The sequence below is a fragment of the Pan troglodytes genome, chromosome 4 (genome assembly GCF_028858775.2).
Source record: "Pan troglodytes isolate AG18354 chromosome 4, NHGRI_mPanTro3-v2.0_pri, whole genome shotgun sequence".
In the NCBI taxonomy this organism is placed as follows: Eukaryota; Metazoa; Chordata; class Mammalia; order Primates; family Hominidae; genus Pan; species Pan troglodytes.
The window spans coordinates 106,218,546-106,237,130 of record NC_072402.2 but is presented as its reverse complement, the minus strand read 5'-3'; the positions used below and the strand labels follow the sequence as shown (position 1 = coordinate 106,237,130).

At 42.5% G+C, this 18,585-nt stretch overlaps 1 protein-coding gene across 4 annotated transcripts in view; it reads right to left on the bottom strand.

Moving 5' to 3' along the window:
- The window catches only part of LOC104006505 (uncharacterized), a 243,330-nt gene that overhangs the window by 111,850 nt on the left and 112,895 nt on the right, over nucleotides 1-18,585 (bottom strand). The gene's annotated exons all lie outside the window — the stretch shown is intronic.

The window sequence follows — 18,585 nt, the reverse complement described above, 5'->3', positions numbered from 1 at the left end:
AAACCCATATCATATCAGTGGAGGAGAGATTCTGAGACATTTCTAGAAAATGAAAAAGAAAGAAAGTCTGTTGACAGATTGAATAAAGCAAAGACAAGACAACTCTGAGCTGTGCATGTGAAATCAGAATGCTGATATTCTGCAGAAGCTTGGGGAAGCAGGTACTATGAGAAAGTCAGATGGAAAGGGGAACCAAAAAGAGTGAGGGGGTGATGGACCTTGTGCCGCTGAATAGCTCCTCTCCCAGGTTCTTCTCTCTAGGATACCAAGAATTTCATTCCCAGGCAAAAAATCAGGGGGCTCTTCTCTTAGGAATTTAGTCAACTGTCAGAGGAGAATTAGAGTTATTAGAGTACATGTGTGCAGCCACTACCATTCTGACATTTGGAGGCCACTCCTGCGTTATGGCCAGCTCCCTGTCTGCCCCCACTCCCCGTGGATGTAGAGCTCCTGGTCAGCCATCCTGATGATGCTAAAGAACCAATGAGAAAAACAGCAAAGGCACTCCAGGCCAGCTCTTTGGAAATCAACACTGTCAGACAAAATCACAGACAGATTAGGAAACCATCACCATTGAGGGGAAAAAAAGGTATTATACAGATGAAACAAAAATCCTATGAAAACGGAAGAATCAGAAGTGGTCCTTGAGAAAAACAGAACGGATCCAAGACAACAAATAGCAAAAGTAAGGGGAATAGATGTTCTGACATTATTTAAAAAACAAAAAAACAAAAAAGAACAAAAGTAGGCCAGGCGCAGTGGCTCACACCTGTAATCCCAGCACTTTGGGAGGCTGAGGCGGGCAGATCACAAGGTCATGAGTTCGAGACCACCCTGGCCAACATGGTGAAACCCCGTCTCTACTAAAAATAAAAAAATTAGCTGGGCATGGTGGTGGGCGCCTGTAATCCCAGGTACTTGAGAGGCTGAGGTAGGAGATTGTTTGAACCTGAGAGGCAGAGGTTGCAGTGAGCCGAGATCACGCCATTGCACTCCAGCCTGGGCGACAGGGCGAGACTCTGTCTCAAAAAAACAAAAACAAACAATAACAACAACAACAAAACGAAAGTAAATGATTCTTCTATCAAGAAGAATAAATCAGAACTTCAGGGGGAAAAAACTTTGTAATAAAGCAAATTGAACTATGGCCAGATTTGGATGGAAAATATGAAGATAATTCAAGTAGACATATTCATTATAGGAATATTAGTCTTTGAGTGACCCAGGACATGGGTTCTAATTGTTCCATTATTGAAGAGGTTTTGTCTTATAGTCTTCAGGTCAATAGGCTCTATAGTTTGATCATTACTAGACTGTTCTGACTGGCTTGGAACCAAGCACTTTGCCTAGGTACTACAGTGTTCAGGAACTCCCAACTGCATGTATATGCAAAGTGGTGGAGACTGATGTGTGCCTTATACCTATACACCCCCATAATAATGAGTGTGTCACATCACTCTTCAGGTGGCCTCCACCACTCCCAGACTTTACTAGTTTCAGAGAATGTTGTCTTGAGCAGTCCAGAGAAGTAGGGAAACGAATTGCTGTGCCCCATAAAGGATTCTGCGCAATGAAATTTGACCTTTGGCTTTTCCATTCCCAGTTTTCTGTGCCATATAGCCCTATCTTCAAGTATAATTACAAGAGAGGTATGGCCACATGCCTTTAAGTCTTTATAAATGGTGACCTCTCCTGGCTACTAACGGTATGGCACATATACATAAAGCCTCTCTTCTGGAAAAGGATTATCTTAACCCCATACAAAATGTCTTAAGGATCTAGAGGACAAGTGGACAAATCAACAGAAGTATTTATTGATTTTACTCTAGTGTTGGTACATCACGCAAAGCTATTAAAAATACTTTTAAGAATTCTGAAAGATTCCTGCTGCATGATTTCTTGGAATAAACTATTATTATGACATAAACTATTATTATGAAAACCATTCATCTGTGCTTCATAAATGACAGGGAAAAAAGTCCACACTACTTATATCAAGCAAGATCTGACAATTAGGACTTTGTTAGACCAAAAGAATGAAAATGTAGTTTATAGGCTCTGGAGCTGGCAGTTCAGGGTTCGAACTTGATTCTGCCATTTACTGTCTGAGTGACCTTGGACATGTTACTATACCTGTCTGAGTTTCAAATTCCGTAAAATGAGATCACATACACTACTGTGGGAAACCAAAATAGGCCACCCCAAAATACACTTCTTTGGCATATTTCGAGATGGCTGTTCAGAGGGACTGCAGACACAGGAATAGATCTGAAAGCTGTCCTTTTGTGAGGGAGATTTGCATCTGTAGAGGAAATCTGCACTCATGAAGTAAACAGCAGATGCAAACATCCTTTCTCTGAGGCTCCCTTATCTGCCTTATCTGGTTTTAGAAAAGAAAACGCACAGGAAAAAGACTCTAAAGGTCTGGCACTTTAAAAGTTCAGATACAGAAACTTTTACTCCAGCCAGTCTGAGGGCTGCTCCCCAAGGAAATGCATCCGTATAACAGATAACCTTGGTATTTCCTCCCCTCATCTCCCCATAACCCCTGTAACCTGTGGTGACTTCACCCAGGAGCTCCAAGACTCTATTTCTCTCTGTACAGTGTAAAAACTTCAGTCATGTGACCCTTCGTTGAGTCTCATATTTTGTGTGGCTCCCATGCACATGTGCACATTAATAAATTTGTATGCCCTGTCTCCTGTTAATCTGTCTATTGCCAGTTGTTTTATAGACAGAAATTATCAAACCTTCAGAAGCAGAGGGAGAAAATTTCCTTTTGCCTCTACACTATTTACTGCATAGATTGTGTGGGTTAAATGAAATAACATCGTTACGTAAAAAAACTTAACATAGTCCCAGGCACTTTTTTTTTTTTTTTGGAGATAGGGTCTTGCTCTGTCACTCAGGCTAGAGTACAGTGGGGTGATCATGGCTCACTGCAGCCTTAAACTCCTGGGCTCAAATGATTCTCCCATCTCAGCCTCCCAATTAGCTGGGGCCACCAGCATGAGCAGCCATGCCCGCTAATTTTTTTATTTTGTAGAGATGGGATCTCCCTGTGTTGCCCCGGCTGGTCTCAAACTCCTGGGCTCAAGCAATCCTCCCGCCTCGGCCTTTCAAAGTGCTGGGATTACAGATGTGAGCCATCACACCTGACCTGACCATTCACTTCTATCAGAAAATAAAATTGGATACCGTATCCCCAAAATATTTATATTTCTTTAAAATTATATCCATGTAGCCCAATTTGTTACACACAATCCAAAAAATTAAAACAGAACTGTTTAAAGGATACAATACAGAATAAATATAGATAAAAGTTTTATTACTTTCTTCCTACATCCCAATGAGTTATCTTATGCAAATCCTTGCATACATGTACCCTACTATGGAGACTACTACAATAAAGGCACAAAATGAGAGGCATTTCCCAAAAGATCTAGGTTTGAATCCAAGCCCATAATTCTCCTCTGTAATCTCCTACTATCCCTCTCTAAACTTACCTTTCACTGCTACAAAAGGTAAATCCCATAGCATAAGGAGCTTTCTTTCTGCAATCCTGGTAAGCCACACTCACTGCAATTGAAGGCTCAGCTCCTTGGCTCAGGAGCCCTCCAGGAGGCCCCTTAGTGACCTCCCCAACACATGGGGTCCCATGTTAGTCTTGTCCTGCCTATAGCCAGGCCCACGTGAGTATATGCTATCTTGGACTCTGTGATGGTTAACATTGAGTGTCGACTTGATTGGATGGAAGGATGCAAAGTATTGTTCCTAGGTGTGTCTGTGAGGGTGTTGCCAAAGGAGATTAACATTTGAGTCAGTGGACTGGCAAAGGCAGACCTACTCTCAGTCTGGGTGGGCACCATCTAATCAGCTGCCAGTGTGGCTAGAATAAAGCAGGCAGAAGAAGTTGGAAAGAGCAGAGTTGCCGAGTCTTCTGGCCTTCATCTTTCTCCCATGCTGGATGCTTCCTGCCCTCAAACATTGGACTCCAAGTTCTTCAGCTTTTGGACTCTTGGATTTACACCAGGGTTTTCCAGGGGCTGTCGGACCTTCGGCCACAAACTGAAGGCTACACAGTCAGCTTCCCTACTTTTGAGGTTTTTGGACTCAAACTGGCTTCCTTGCTCCTCAGCTTGCAGAAGGCCTACTGTGGGACTTCAACTTGTGATTGTGTGAGTCAATACTCCTTAATAAAGTCCCCTTCATATACACATATGTCCTATTGAAGCGGCGTCATTCATCTGGGGTAATACCCGAGGTTTGCTGCCTCATGCCAAGGAAATCAAGGACACGGACACATGTGGAATGAGGTTAACAGCAGAGGTTTAATAGGCAAAGGAAAGAGAAAAGAGAATAGCTCTCTTTCCTGCAGAGAGAGGGGCTCCTGAGTGGGTCTTCTGGTTCTGTGGTGAAATGCGTGGGGTTTAATAGACTAGCTTGATGAGGCAGTGTCTGATTTACACAGCGCCCAAAGATTGGTTGGACCAGGTGTGACATTTACACAGTACGTGAAGAAGCTGGCTACTCCATGCTAATCTTTTATTATGCAAATGTATTTTTACCTGGCTGGTACCATGTTGTCTGCTCCTTACCGTACACATGGTTGATAAGGAAAAGGGAAGATGGAGCCACCATGTTGAACATGCCTGTAGCCCCCAGGTAGACTTTTCTTATTGTCACAGCTGCTGACATTCACCCACGCAAGCTTCCAGCTTCCTTATCTATGTTTGCAGCTGAATTTTACAGGCTGCTTTTTGTTAGAAAAGAAATGATTTGGGGGCTGCTTTTTATTAAAAGGGAAACCTTACCAAGGACTTCCTTTACCCTCACTATCTGCCTAATTTCTTTTTAACTCCTATATCACTATTAGTTCTGTCCCTCTAGTTCTGTCCATGACTAATACAGACTCTTTGGCTTGTATGTCTACATATCTTGTCTCTCCAGCAAGGCTATTGTTACCAAATGCAGGTTCAACCACTCGCAGCTTACAAAACCAACTAGCAAGGTTGAGGTATGGTAGGAGGAGAGTGACTTTATTATAAACCAAAGCTAGCAGTGGGGAAAATGATCCAGGCTCTTGCCTTAATGGAACCGCTTCAAGTTTCCAGGTGAAATGCAAGGGTTTATGAAGGGAAAGTTTTGGCATAGAGGGTATGTAGGGGTGAGGCAGTGCAGGTCTACGTGACTTGTTCCAATGACTTTTCTTGAGTTATTGCCCCATATGGTGAATGGGTTGGCATCATCTCAGGCTCGGTTGGGTTGTAAATTAACTGTAGCCTTGAAGCAATCTCTTGGTGGGGGAGATTTCCACAGGTGCCTGTGTCAGAGGTGTTTGAACCAGAGCACCTCCGTCTTAAATAGGGGCTGCGTAAAATAAGGCTGAGACATATGGGGCTGCATTCCCAGAAGGTTAGGCATTCTAAGTCACAGGATGAGTTAGGAAGTCAACAGAAGATATGGGTCATAAAGATCTTGCTGATAAAACAGGTTGCAGTAAAGAAGCCAGCTAAACCCCACCAAAACCAAAAAGAGTGACTTCTGATCGTCCTCACAGCTACACTCCCAGCAGTGCCAATGACAGTTTACAAATGCCATGGCAATGTCAGAAAGTTACCCTATATGGTCTGAAAGGGGAGGCATGAATAATCCACCTCTTGTTTCACATACAATCAAGAAATAACCATAAAAATGGGCAATCAGCAGCCCTCAAGGCTGCTCTGCCTATGGAGTAGCCATTCTTTTATTCCTTTACTTTCCTAGTAAACTTACTTTCATTTTATGGACTCGCCTGGAATTCTTTCTTGCGCGAGATCCAAGAACCCTCTCTTGGGGTCTGGATCAGGACCTCTTTCCACTAACACCTGTAGTGTTTTAAGATAATTAGATACACTAACAATGTGAGGGGGAACCCAGTGGTTAAGTAAACACAGAGAAAAAAAAGAGTAAAACTTTAAAAACAGGGTACTCAGTTGCACTATCAGGCCTGAAGACGAGACCATGTTAGGTTTCTGGTGATCTCTGGCACCCAGATAGTCTGGATACTGAGGAATACGAGATCTTCAGAAAATATCTGTTGAAAACATTCATATGCAATTTATTTGTTTTTAAAAAGTATCCTGATGACTTCCTTGTCTAAAAACTTGTTCCACCACACAAACTAACCATAAAAGTAGAAGTTTCTTGCTACATGTTATCTACTTCTTAAAATCAAAACAATCTAAGAGGTAAAGAAAAACTTTATTTTTCAGATGTAGGAACCAGAATTTTGGGATATTACGTGAATTTACGTGTTTTAAAAATTCCAAAAGAAATGTTCAGAGTTCAAGATAATTCTTGATCAGAATAAAAATGGTTGGAGGGCATAGAGAGAGAATTTGGATATTTTCAAAAGAGACTCATTAGGACAGGATAGCCTCCTTCTGTCTTCTTTGTCTCTGCACCTAATTTGTCTATAACTCTAGGTATTATTTTATGTTCTGCAAAAACACTAGGCTTTTAAAATCTGTCAAAAAAGAAAAAGAAAAGTCAACTGCCCTTGTTATATAAGGTACCCTGAGAATTGAACATAAGCAGTGCTAGGCTGTTAGATGACCTAAGTATAAGATGATGACTATCAGATAGAAAAAAATCAATTGCCTCTTTTTCCACGCCCCAGAAAGTGCTCTTTAGGGGATAGATAAGTGCAGGCTGTAAATAGTTTATTACTTGGTAGTTCTTTCTAATGGCAGGCAGCACCAAGGCTGACAAGGTAACAAGTAGTCACTCATCCAAAGGTCACTTGCTCTGGCCCAGCAGCCTTTTCACTTGGAAATACAATCTGAGTCTAATGTTGATTCTAAAAGAGAGGTCATTATACCCAGAGCTCCAGGCATCAACTTTCATAAGATTTTTAAATTGTGCTTCTTTTAAAAAATAAGCTCAGACTTGTATTTGTGCTTTATTGCTGGCGGAAAGAACTGATTACCATGGTTAGCGCAACTGCTTTTGTTGAGAAGTAGAAGCCAGGTAGTGGAAAATAAATCTTGTGGCTGTGTGTAGGAAGCCTAAAATAAAATTCATTGCTTTATTTCGCTTTTAGAAAGAAAAGAGATGGGGATGGGGCTCTGGTTCCTTTGGATTTCTATTGTCCATGCAAGTGGATAGGGAGACATGGTGGGGTCTGAAGGGTGCTGCTGGGGAGACGGTCACTGGGGATCACTAAGCAAAAGGGAAGGACCCCCAGATGGCTGCAGGCACTCTAGACCAGCTGGAAGTCCTTTTATAGTAGAAAAAGACTAGTTCTGAGCTACCCTGCACTTGGGCAGGAAGGCTAGAACCCCAAAGAATAAGATTTATATTTACAGTTTTCAAAAAAACTCTATCCTCGAGAGTAAACCCAAGCAATTCTACTGGGATGGAGGAAATAAGAACTTACATTAAAGATGTGATTTTCCTCCTAATCAAGGAAGGCACTCTTCTATTTCTGGCTTTAGTAGTAATGTTAGCAACGCTGCACACAGCCAGCTAAATTTCAGTTATTTGGCATTGATTTAGTTTTGACTCTTTGGGACCCAATTAGTTAAAAACTGAATGATGCTGATTATTACATATGGTAATTTTTTCCTGGTTATGTCCCCTGTTTAATTTCATACACTATTTGTTTACACATTTTGTAATGTCTGCTTGACTATATCTCCCACAACTGTCTTCAGAATCACTCTTAAAATGGAGCTAGACTGGCTGCATATTTCATAATTCAGCCCATATTACTTGCAGAGGGAAAATGACTCAGTCCAATATATTTCCATGGCTTATGATTTGCTTCCATGGCTTATGTTTTGAAACCTAACTATTGGCAAATTATTCTGAATGTTCAGTAATTCCTTTGGGAAGTTTTCTTGATTATGTAAGTACACTTCAGAAGTAGGTTATTCAAGCCAGCTTGGATTTGTGTGCTGTCTTTGTAATAACTCCATAATATATTACCCATAATTCTTTCCACTGGACAGCCCCCTACTTATGTCACACTGGAGTAATGCAGCTTTATCTTGGGGCCATCACCACTAAAATCTCTACTTCTCAGAGGTACAGCATTACAAGTCGTTTTGAATCACACCATGCTGAAATCAGAACTGCAGTTTCTGCATCTCCCTGAAGAAAATGTGTTCCTTAGTTTTAAGCTGACTAAAATGAACAAAGGGTCAGTTTGCTTCAAGGAAAAAAATGGAAATTTCGTGTGCCCTTTCTGTTATATCTGCCTTTTGTCACTTGATTTTCAGGAAGCTTCAGAGGGCAAAGGAAAAGTTTTCCTCTAACCCCTATGTAGACTATATATGACCAAAAGAAAAGTATTAAATTGAGTGACATGCAGGGCACAGTGGCTCACGCCTGTAATCCCAGCACTTTGGGGGGCCGAGGCGGGCGGATCACGAGGTCAGGAGATTGAGACCATCCTGGCTAACATGGTCAAACCCCGTCTCCACTAAAAATACAAAAGATTAGCCGGGCATGGTGGTGGGCGCCTGTAGTCCCAGCTACTCGGGAGACTGAGGCAGGAGAATGGCGTGAACCCGGGAGGTGGAGCTTGCAGTGAGCCGAGATCGGGCCACTGCACTCCAGCCTGGGCGACAGTCAGACTCCATCTCAAAAATAAATACATAAATAAATTGAGTGACAGAGCTAGGAAATCATGAGAATTCCAAAGCAAGATAAAGAAATAGAAAATATGAATGAGATATTAAGGGACATTGGGGATAGAAAAATCAGGTCCTATATATATCTAATTAAAGTTCCAGAGAAGGAGGAGATGCAATATTTAAATAAAAAATGGCTTAGATTCTCCAAGACAATCACCTTGTCTATAAAGAAACATGAGGTATTAAATGAAGGGAGCATGCCAGTTACTGAGGAGAGTAGGTGAAATCAATGCACATCTGACAGCATTGTACTGAAACTGAGAATATTAAGATCACAGAGAAAATCCTAACAGTTACCAGAGAGAAAAGTCAGGTTATAGGCTCAGATAACTCATCTCTGATGTGTATCCATATCATAAAGAAAAAAACCCGCCGCAGCCATGGAGGGAGGCGGCGGCAGCGGCGGCGGCTCGGGTGGCTGCGCTGGGAGGTGGTGGTGAGAGGCTCGCACGCCTCCAGCCCGGCCCCGGCCCCCCGGGACGGAGAGCCGAGCAGCCCCGGCTCTGGGCTACGGACTATGGGCGAATAGCTCTGACCACCCGGCGAAGCATGCCGCCTGCCTTGGCCTCCTAAAGTGCCGAGATTGCAGCCTCTGCCTGGCCGCCACCCCGTCTGGGAAGTGAGGAGCGTCTCTGCCTGGCCGCCCATCATCTGGGACGTGAGGAGCCCCTCTGCCTGGCTACCCAGTCTGGAAAGTGAGGAGCGTCTCTGCCCGGCCGCCATCCCATCTAGGAAGTGAGGAGCGCCTCTTCCCGGCCACCATCCCATCTAGGAAGTGAGGAGCGTCTCTGCCCAGCCGCCCATCGTCTGAGATGTGGGGAGCGCCTCTGCCCCGCCGCCCCGTCTGGGAAGTGAGGAGCGCCTCTACCCGGCCGTGACCCCGTCTGGGAGGTGAGGAGCATCTCTGCCCAGCCGCCCCGTCTGAGAAGTGAGGAGACCCTCCGCCTGGCAACCACCCCATATGAGAAGTGAGGAGCCCCTCCGCCCGGCAGCCACCCCGTCTGGGAAGTGAGGAGCGTCTCTGCCCGGCAGCCACCCCATCCAGGAGGGTGGTGGGGGTCAGCCCCCACCAGGCCAGCCGCCCCGTCCGGGAGGGAGGTGGGGGGGTCAGCCCCCCGCCCGGCCAGCCGCCCCGTCCGGGAGGGAGGTGAGGGGGTCAGCCCCCCGCCCGGCCAGCCACCCCGCCCAGGAGGGAGGTGGGGGGGTCAGCCCCCCACCTGGCCAGCTGCCCCGTCGGGGAGGGAGGTGGGGGGGGGTCAGCCCCCTGCCCGGCCAGCTGCCCTGTCTGGGAGGTGAGGGGCGCCTCTGCCTGGCCGCCCCTACTGGGAAGTGAGGAGCCCCTCTGCCCAGCCAGCCGCCCCGTCCAGGAAGGAGGTGGGGGGGGTCAGCCCCCCGCCCGGCCAGCCACCCCGTCCGGGAGGGAGGTGGGGGGGTCAGCCCCCCTCCCGGCCAGCCGCCCCATCCGGGAGGGAGGTGGGGGAGTCAGCCCCCCGCCCGGCCAGTCGCCCCGTCTGGGAGGAAGGTGGGGGGGTCAGCCCCCCGCCAGGCCAGCTGCCCCGACCGGGAGGGAGGTGGGGGGGTCAGCCCCCCGCCCGGCCAGCCGCCCCGTCCGGGAGGTGAGGGGCACCTCTGCCCGGCCGCCCCTACTGGGAAGTGAGGAGCCCCTCTGCCCGGCCAGCCGCCCCATCCGGGAGGGGGGGGGGTCAGCCCCCTGCCTGGCCAGCCGCCCCGTCCGGGAGGTGAGGGGCGCCTCTGCCCGGCTGCCCCTACGGGGAAGTGAGGAGCCCCTCTGCCCGGCCAGCCGCCCGGTCCGGGAAGGAGGTGGGGGGGTCAGCCCCCCGCCCGGCCAGCCGCCCCATCCGGGAGGGAGGTGGGGGGGTCAGCCCCCCACCTGGCCAGCCGCCCTGTCCGGGAGGGAGGTGGGGGGGTCAGCCCCCTGCCCGGCCAGCCGCCCCGTCCGGAAGGTGAGGGGCGCCTCTGCCCGGCCGCCCCTACTGGGAAGTGAGGAGCCCCTCTGCCTGGCCAGCCGCCCTGTCTGGGAGGGAGGTGGGGGGGTCAGCCCCCCGCCCGGCCAGCCGCCCGGTCCGGGAGATGAGGGGCGCCTCTGCCCGGCCGCCCCTACTGGGAAGTGAGGAGCCCCTCTGCCTGGCCACCGCCCCGTCTGGGAGGTGTACCCGGCAGCTCATTGGGAATGGGCCATGATGACAATGGCGGTTTTGTGGAATAGAAGCGGGGGAAAGGCGGGGAAGGGATTGAGAGATCGGATGGTTGCCATGTCTGTGTAGAGGGAGGTAGACACGGGAGACTTTTCATTTTGTTCTGTACTAGGAAAAATTCTGCCTTGTGATCCTGTTGATCGGTGACCTTACCCCCAACTCTGTGCTCTCTGAAACATGTGCTGTGTCCACTCAGGGTTAAATGGATTAAGGGTGGTACAAGATGTGCTTTGTTAAACAGATGCTTGAAGGCAGCATGCTCGTTAAGAGTCATCACCACTCCCTAATCTCAAGTACCCAGGGACGCAAACCCTACGGAAGGCCGCAGGGTCCTCTGCATAGGAAAACCAGAGACCTTTGTTCACTTGTTTATCTGCTGGCCCTCCCTCCACTATTGTCCTATGACCCTGCCAAATCCCCCTCTGTGAGAAACACCCAAGAATGATCAATAAAAATAAATAAATTTAAAAAAAAAAAAAAAGAAAAAAATCCAAAGATGTTACTGGAAATGCTGAGTCCTCTACCAGTAGTTGAGGTTCACAGCATTGTCCGCATATATGAGGGAAATTTATTTCTATATAATTTTGTACCCTACTATTTCACTGAATTATCTCAGTGTTTACATAGTTTTCCAGTTGATTCTCTTGTGTTTTCCACATAGAGAATCACATCACCTACAAATGACAGTACTTTTACTTCCCTTTTCCCAATGTTTATTCATTTGTCTTCTTTATCTTTTCCAATTGTATTAACCAGGACTTCTAGAAGAATGTTAAATAGCAGTAGGCATCCTTGTCTTGCTCATTAGCTTATGAGACCATTTCCAGGGTTTCCAGGGTACAATTTTAAATTAACATGACGTCCCTTTAAGGTGAAGATGTGTTCTTCTTCAACATGATAAAATGTATCTACTAATTCCTATCTTATTTATGGATTGTTTATGAAGAATGGATATTGCATATTATTAAATACATTTTCAGCATCTTTGAACATGATCATATACTTTTACATTTTGTTTTATTAATGTGATAAATTATTTTAATAGTTTTTTTCTGATGTTAAATTATCCCTGTACTTCTAGATAAAATGCCACTTGGTCATAATTTATTATCCTTTTAAAGTGCTGCTGAGTTTTGTTTGTTGATGTTTTATTTAGATTATATCATCATAAGAAAGATTAATCTGCCATTTTCTTTCTTTCTTTATTTTTGCTGTCATATTTAGGTTCCGGTATCAATGTTTTCTCATTTTATGAAAATTATTTGGAAGCTTTACTTCTTTTCCTATGTTCTAGGGCAATTTAGGTAACAATGGAACTATCCTTTAGGAGCTAAGTAGGATTTTATTGTGAGAGCATATGGACTTGATAATGGTTTGGGGGTTGTTTTTTGACAACATTCCATATTTCTCCTCTGATAATTCCTGATTATATTTTCAAATCTTTTCTGAGGTCACTTTTGGTAATTAAACTTTTTCCCATAAAGTCAATCATTTATCAAGAGAGTTTGCACACACACACACACACACACACACACACACACGGCTTAAAGCAATCTCAAACTTACAAAAAGTTGCAAATCAATACAAAGAAATTTGGTTTTCCTGAATTCTTTGAGAGTAACTTGTTGACCTGTTGCACCATCATCCCCAAATATTAGTGTGATTTTCCTACAAACAAGGAAAGTATCCCTTATAATCACAATACAAGGATCAAATTCAGGAACCTAACATTGATATATTACTACTATCTAATCCTCAAACCCATTTAAGTTTTACCAGTTGTACTGAGAATGTCCTTTATAGCAAATAGATCTAATTCAGAATCATGTGTTCCATTTAGTTATCACATCCCTTCAATCTCTTCCAGCGTGAAAGGAGATATTCTATCAGTGACATTGATAATCTTGGCACTTTAAAACATTATAGGGCAGTTATTTTGTAAAATTCTCCTCAGTTTGGATTTGTCTAATATTTCCTTATGATTAGATCCTGATTGTCTTTGGCAGGAATATCACAGAAGTTTTTAAAAAAGGTTTTGATTTTATGTAGTTAAATTTATCACTTTTCTTTTAATTGTCTCTGGATTTTGAGTTATAGTTAGGAAGTCTTTCCCACCCTAATATTAAAAAGGTATTCACTCCCATTTTCTGTTGACATTTAAGTTACTATAATTTTACATTTAGTTCTCTGATGAATCTGGAGTTTATTCTTTGGTGTATTGTGGAATCTAATTTCCTTTCCACAAATGGCTACTCAGGTACATCTTTGACTCAGTGATTTGAGATGCCATTCTTATCATACAGTGAATTTCTGTATGAACTTGGATATCTATCTGGGTTTTCTATTCTGTTTCACTTGCCTTTCTGTCTATTCATGCAACAGTACCACACTGCCTTAATTATAGAAGCTTTCTAATACGTTTTAATGCCTCATAAAAGTAGTCCTCCTTCATGCTTATCTTTTTTAGTGCTGTTTCTTTCTTCTTGGCAATTCTTTCATGCTTGTTTTTATATGCAAACTTTAGTATCAACTTATCTGACTCCATAGCAAAGCTTGTTAGTATTTTTATTGGGATTGCATTAAATTAATAAATTCATTTAGGGTACATGTCATGAGTTTTCCTATTGAAGAATAGTGGGTGTATTTTTCATTTCTTCAAGTCTATGTTTGTGTACTTGAGGAGTGTTTTAATGCTTATGTCATATGGGTTTTAGATATTTCTAAATGTTTGCCTCATATGGATTTTAGATATTTCTTGTTAACTTTATTCCTAAATATTTGTTACTATTATAAATGTGGTTTCTTCTCTCTGCCATTATGTAGAGGACTTTATTTTGAAATGGGACCCAAACTTGCCTCACCTCCACAGCTTCCCCACTTTCTTCTTCTATGTAACATGTTATCTACCCCAAAAATCATCCCACTACATGAACATCCATTCATCCATTCTTTCAGCAAGTTGAGAGGCAGCACGTGCTAGGCACAGGGCCACCATGTATGGTCTATGTAGGTGGTACACTGCCTGACTTCAAAGCACACCATGCACAGTGTGGGCTATGGCCCTTTAGAGGCCTGGTCAGGAAGCCCAAAGCATCATCTTTGATATCCATACAGAAAGGACATAAAAAGTTCTGTAGAGAGTGATTTGTTATAGAATTACATCTGGAAATATCTGACAAACTTTAGATACTTTGTTCTCTGAGGAGCTTCTATATTACTTACCATAAGCAGTTATCACCATGTAGTACGATTATTTGATTATGTGGCCATCTTACCCCATCTGAGTCCCTCTTTGAAAGGAACGAAGTCTCAATTAATTATTTATGGATTAACCATTTGTGGCATATACTACTAGGTACTCAATAAATGTTTATTGAATGAATGAATGAATTGTATTAATCACTAAAAGTCTATACTCTGAATAAAACATGGGTTGCCTCTTCTCGTGGCATTTTCCATCTCCAGAAAATTCAAAATGGAGAATTTTTTTTCCTCAGAGTAAGAAGAGAATGTAGTGTTTTAGACTTACTATATTAAAAGGTACCATTAAAGTGAGATTTTCCCCTAAAGTAGTACAGAGTATGACCACTCTTCATGGACTGTTAGATCCTCCCAGAACCTCTCTTTAGCAGATGTTTCAAGATACCAAAACCACTGGATTCCTTATGAGCCCTCGGCATGTTTTCAGATGTCACAGGATGTGGACTTGTCACTATCAAAATTCCTCTAGCTAGGAAAGAAGGATTTCTCTCTAGATATAAAAACCAAAGTTGTTTTTTATTTTTTATTTTAAAGAGTAACCTTTAGCTGAAACCCACTGTACTGAGCATAAGTGCATTCTCTCACTCTAGCTTTGCCCCTTCTAAAACCTTAAATTGAACTCACAGTGAATTTTTAAGGCTTCAGAAGAATAGAGTGTTTTCAGACATTTTTCTGGCTTTCTTTCCCAGGTAGAGTCGTTCACTTTTATTCTAAGAGTCATTCAATTTGGTAAATCTCTTCACAAATACCAAAAAATGTTTCATACCTTTTAGAAGCACAAAGCACTTTTCTTCCAAGAATCCTCAGGTAGTAGGCAAACAGCAGCAATATTCTTAGAAATGATTGTGAGGAAGTAAATGCTACTGTTACATCTCTTCTCTCTCAGAGAAAATGAGACATCAGAAGGTAAAGCAAAAAATGGCATAGGTAAAGGAAAGCTCCATGGAATGATCTAATGAAATCTAATCTCTCAAGTAAGTGCCATCAACCTTGCAGAAGCAATATCCTAAAGGTCATTCATCTTCCAAAGGGCTTACATTTTCAGAGTGTGGGGTTGGGAAATGTGAGGGAGAGGGGATTGTGTGATGACTAAGACCAACTCATTCTTGAAGAGTGAAGCAGGTGGCGAACTTTCAGCTCTCTTAGTTGGTAGAGAAAGCCATTGCTTCTCATGAAGCACAAGGAAAGGATATTAGCATGGCAACTCTTGAGAGGGAAAGAGGGGACAGTATTCTACCTTTGTGCTTTGAGAAAATGCACTTGAACTGATGAGATGGGCAACTCCTACACAAAAACAGCAGGAGACTTGCACTGGTGGCTAAAGCCAGGCTGAAGACAACTAAAAAGTGACCCCTCTGTCACTCTTGGCTCTAAAAAGTATAGATTCTTGATTTTTGTCCTATTTTGAAAAAGATGTTTAAGAAATGTCACTTGCCAAAGTTTGTGGGGATGAACCTTCATCTTCATAATTTGGAAGAGAATTATTACATTTCAGCTCTCTAGAATCAATTTTATCTCTATTCATATGATAAGAACAATTAAATCATGACAATTATCTCCAAATATTAGGGACTAGCTTTTCTATTATTTCAGAAAAAAAGTCAACAAGTTAATAGGTGATCCTAACACAAACAACATGTGTTTAGGTATACAATTATTTCCACAATACTGTTTGAACCAAATATACATTTTTAGTTCAAAATGCATAGTGTTAAGATGAAAAAAGATTATTTTCAGTCTAAGATATTTTAAAACTGTCTGTGTTTCAAAATGTAAAAACTAAAACTTTTCTTCAGTTCTAGGCCATTATACTAATTCTTGAAAAACACACTTCATGAGACTCATTTAATTCCAAGAGAGAGCTGCACAGTCTGAGATCACTAGAGGTTTAAATACATGTAGAGTTGTTGTTTTTTAATTGCCTGCAAATTTAAATTAAGCCTTGATCCTGAGATTAAAGATTATTATAGTCTTAATATTAAAATCAGTATTTTTAATGTTGTTTTCATTAATACTTTTTTCTTAGCTGAAAAAATAATTCATCTAGTTGTCTTTTAAATTATTGCAGTCATTCTTTTGACTTTGAACTTATGGTATCAGTGGGTGGTGGACACAGAAAAAAATTACCATTTTCTCTGCTGAGATCAATTTTTTAAAACTGCATAACAATAATATGAATGAGTCTACTTTAACATAAATAAAAGTAACACAATCTTAAAATAAGCTTCATAAGGGATCCATAACTACCCCCTTATAATTTGAAAATAAGCAGAATATGCGAGACAACCAAAGAAATTCTAGATTCAAAACCCTTGTCATAACTATTGATTAGCAAAAATTGAACACGGTATCTATAGCTAAATTCATGTGATTATGGTAAACAACTCTGATATTAGATTGTTTAGATTGTTTCTGTTCACCACTACATAGTCAATATTCTTTGTTGTGAAAAAACAGCTAAACCACCTTTGCCAACTTTAAAAATTCAACTTGTAACTTAAGATCATGTCACAGCCAGCATCTCTATGATCAACAGCAGAAAACACACATGTTCTCTGGTAATAAATATTAGCAAAGGGTGTGCATATTTCTGTTCTTCAGACAACTGTGTCAGTTTAATCTAATTTTAGTTCAAAGATTTATTCATCTCTGGTTCTGCATCAGAGACAAAAATTACTTTATTTGATTAACTGTGAGGACTGGGAAGAAGTCTTCCATATATCTTAATATTCAATTCTAATGCATTCATTAGAAAGAAACAATTCCATAACCTCAAGTAAATTGTCTCAAATTGGAATGGTCAAAACAAAAATGTTAATACCCAAATAGAATTTAGTGTGTTACATAAGCATGCGCAATCATCTAAAATTAAAACTAATCACTTTGTACCAGAAGCGGTAATAAAAGCCAAAGTTCTACCTCATTGTTCTCCAGTGAAGCATGAATAATTCATGATTCAGGTAAGCTTTCCATCTCCCTTGCGTCTTCCACAAGATTTTACCAATTTCATTATTCAAATTGTATCTCTTTAGAGCACTTTCACCATGCTAGAACTGAAATGATGCTAGACATCCAGCCCTCTGATATTATTTGTAGATCTGTCACTCTTGTAAAGCAGAGTATGACCAGGTCTTATGGTTCCCAGTCTTCCTGAATCTGGCCTGGTTCTTTTCCATACTCTTTAATACTCTCCCTGAATTCAAATCTTCTCTTTCTTTCTTTCTTTTTCTTTCTTTCTTTCCTTTCTCTCTCTCTTTCTTTCTTTCTTTCTTTTTTTTTTTTTTTTGGACAGGGTCTTACTTTGTTGCCAAGGCTGCAGTGCAGTGGCATGATCACTGCTCACTGCAGCCTCAATCTCCTGGGCTCAAGCAATCCTCCCACCTCAGCCTCCTGAGTAGCTGGGACTACAGGAGTGTGCCACCATGCCTGGCTAATATGTGTGTGTGTGTGTGTGTGTGTGTGTGTGCATGCACATGGTGTTTTTGTTTGTTTATTTGTTTTGTAGAGACAGATTTTTGCCATGTTGCCCAGGCTGGTCTCAAACTCGTGAGCTCCAGCGATCTGCCCTCCTTGGCCTCCCCGTCATGACTACTTCTCTTTTATAGTCAAATGTTCCTCTGCCTCCCTCTTACAGTGAGGCTGCACACAGCCTCAAATCTTTTCTCATTCAAAAGTATGTGGTCCCCTCTATTCTTTCTAGAAAGCTGCTATATGGGAAAATAAAAATTATCCTCTTTTTTATAGCTGAAAACTCTTCTTTTAATAGCATTTTAATAGTGTTTTTTAACTTCATAATAAACACCCATATCCGTAGTGTCACTGGTTTCATCCATCACATATATTTATTCAGCAAACATCTACTGAACTCCCACTGTGGGTGATGTGCTAATGATAGAAGACTCTAACTCTGCCTTCAAGGAGGTGACAGATGAAGTGAACCAAACATTAACATACAGGTGTTGAGAGCTACTATTCCACACAGACAGGAGATGTGGAGAAAGTTTCCCAGACAGGGAGAACTTTCACTTGTTCTTGAAGGATGAGTAGGCATATCCAGGTGATTGCAGAGGAAGGAGAATGAGAAAAAGAACTCTAGGAGGAGGAGATGAACATCTATGAAGGTGGAGAGTTGCAAAAAGGCACAAAAATTTTAGCACAGGGCTCACACACTCCAATGTCTCCAGGCAGCAGGCAGACAGTGTGGATGAGAAAATGCAGCTGAATGCGGGGCAGTAGGAACTGATGGGTACTAAGCCGAATGCAGGCCACTTTGAAGGCATGGGCCTATCATAGCCATGTAGATGGATTGCAGGTCCAGAGAGGTCAGATCTTCCTGGCTTCTCAAAATAAGCCAGAAATGCGAATTTTCATATAGTATCTTAAAATTTTTCATTCTTAGCAAGTTTTTTGTTTTTTGTTTTTTTTAA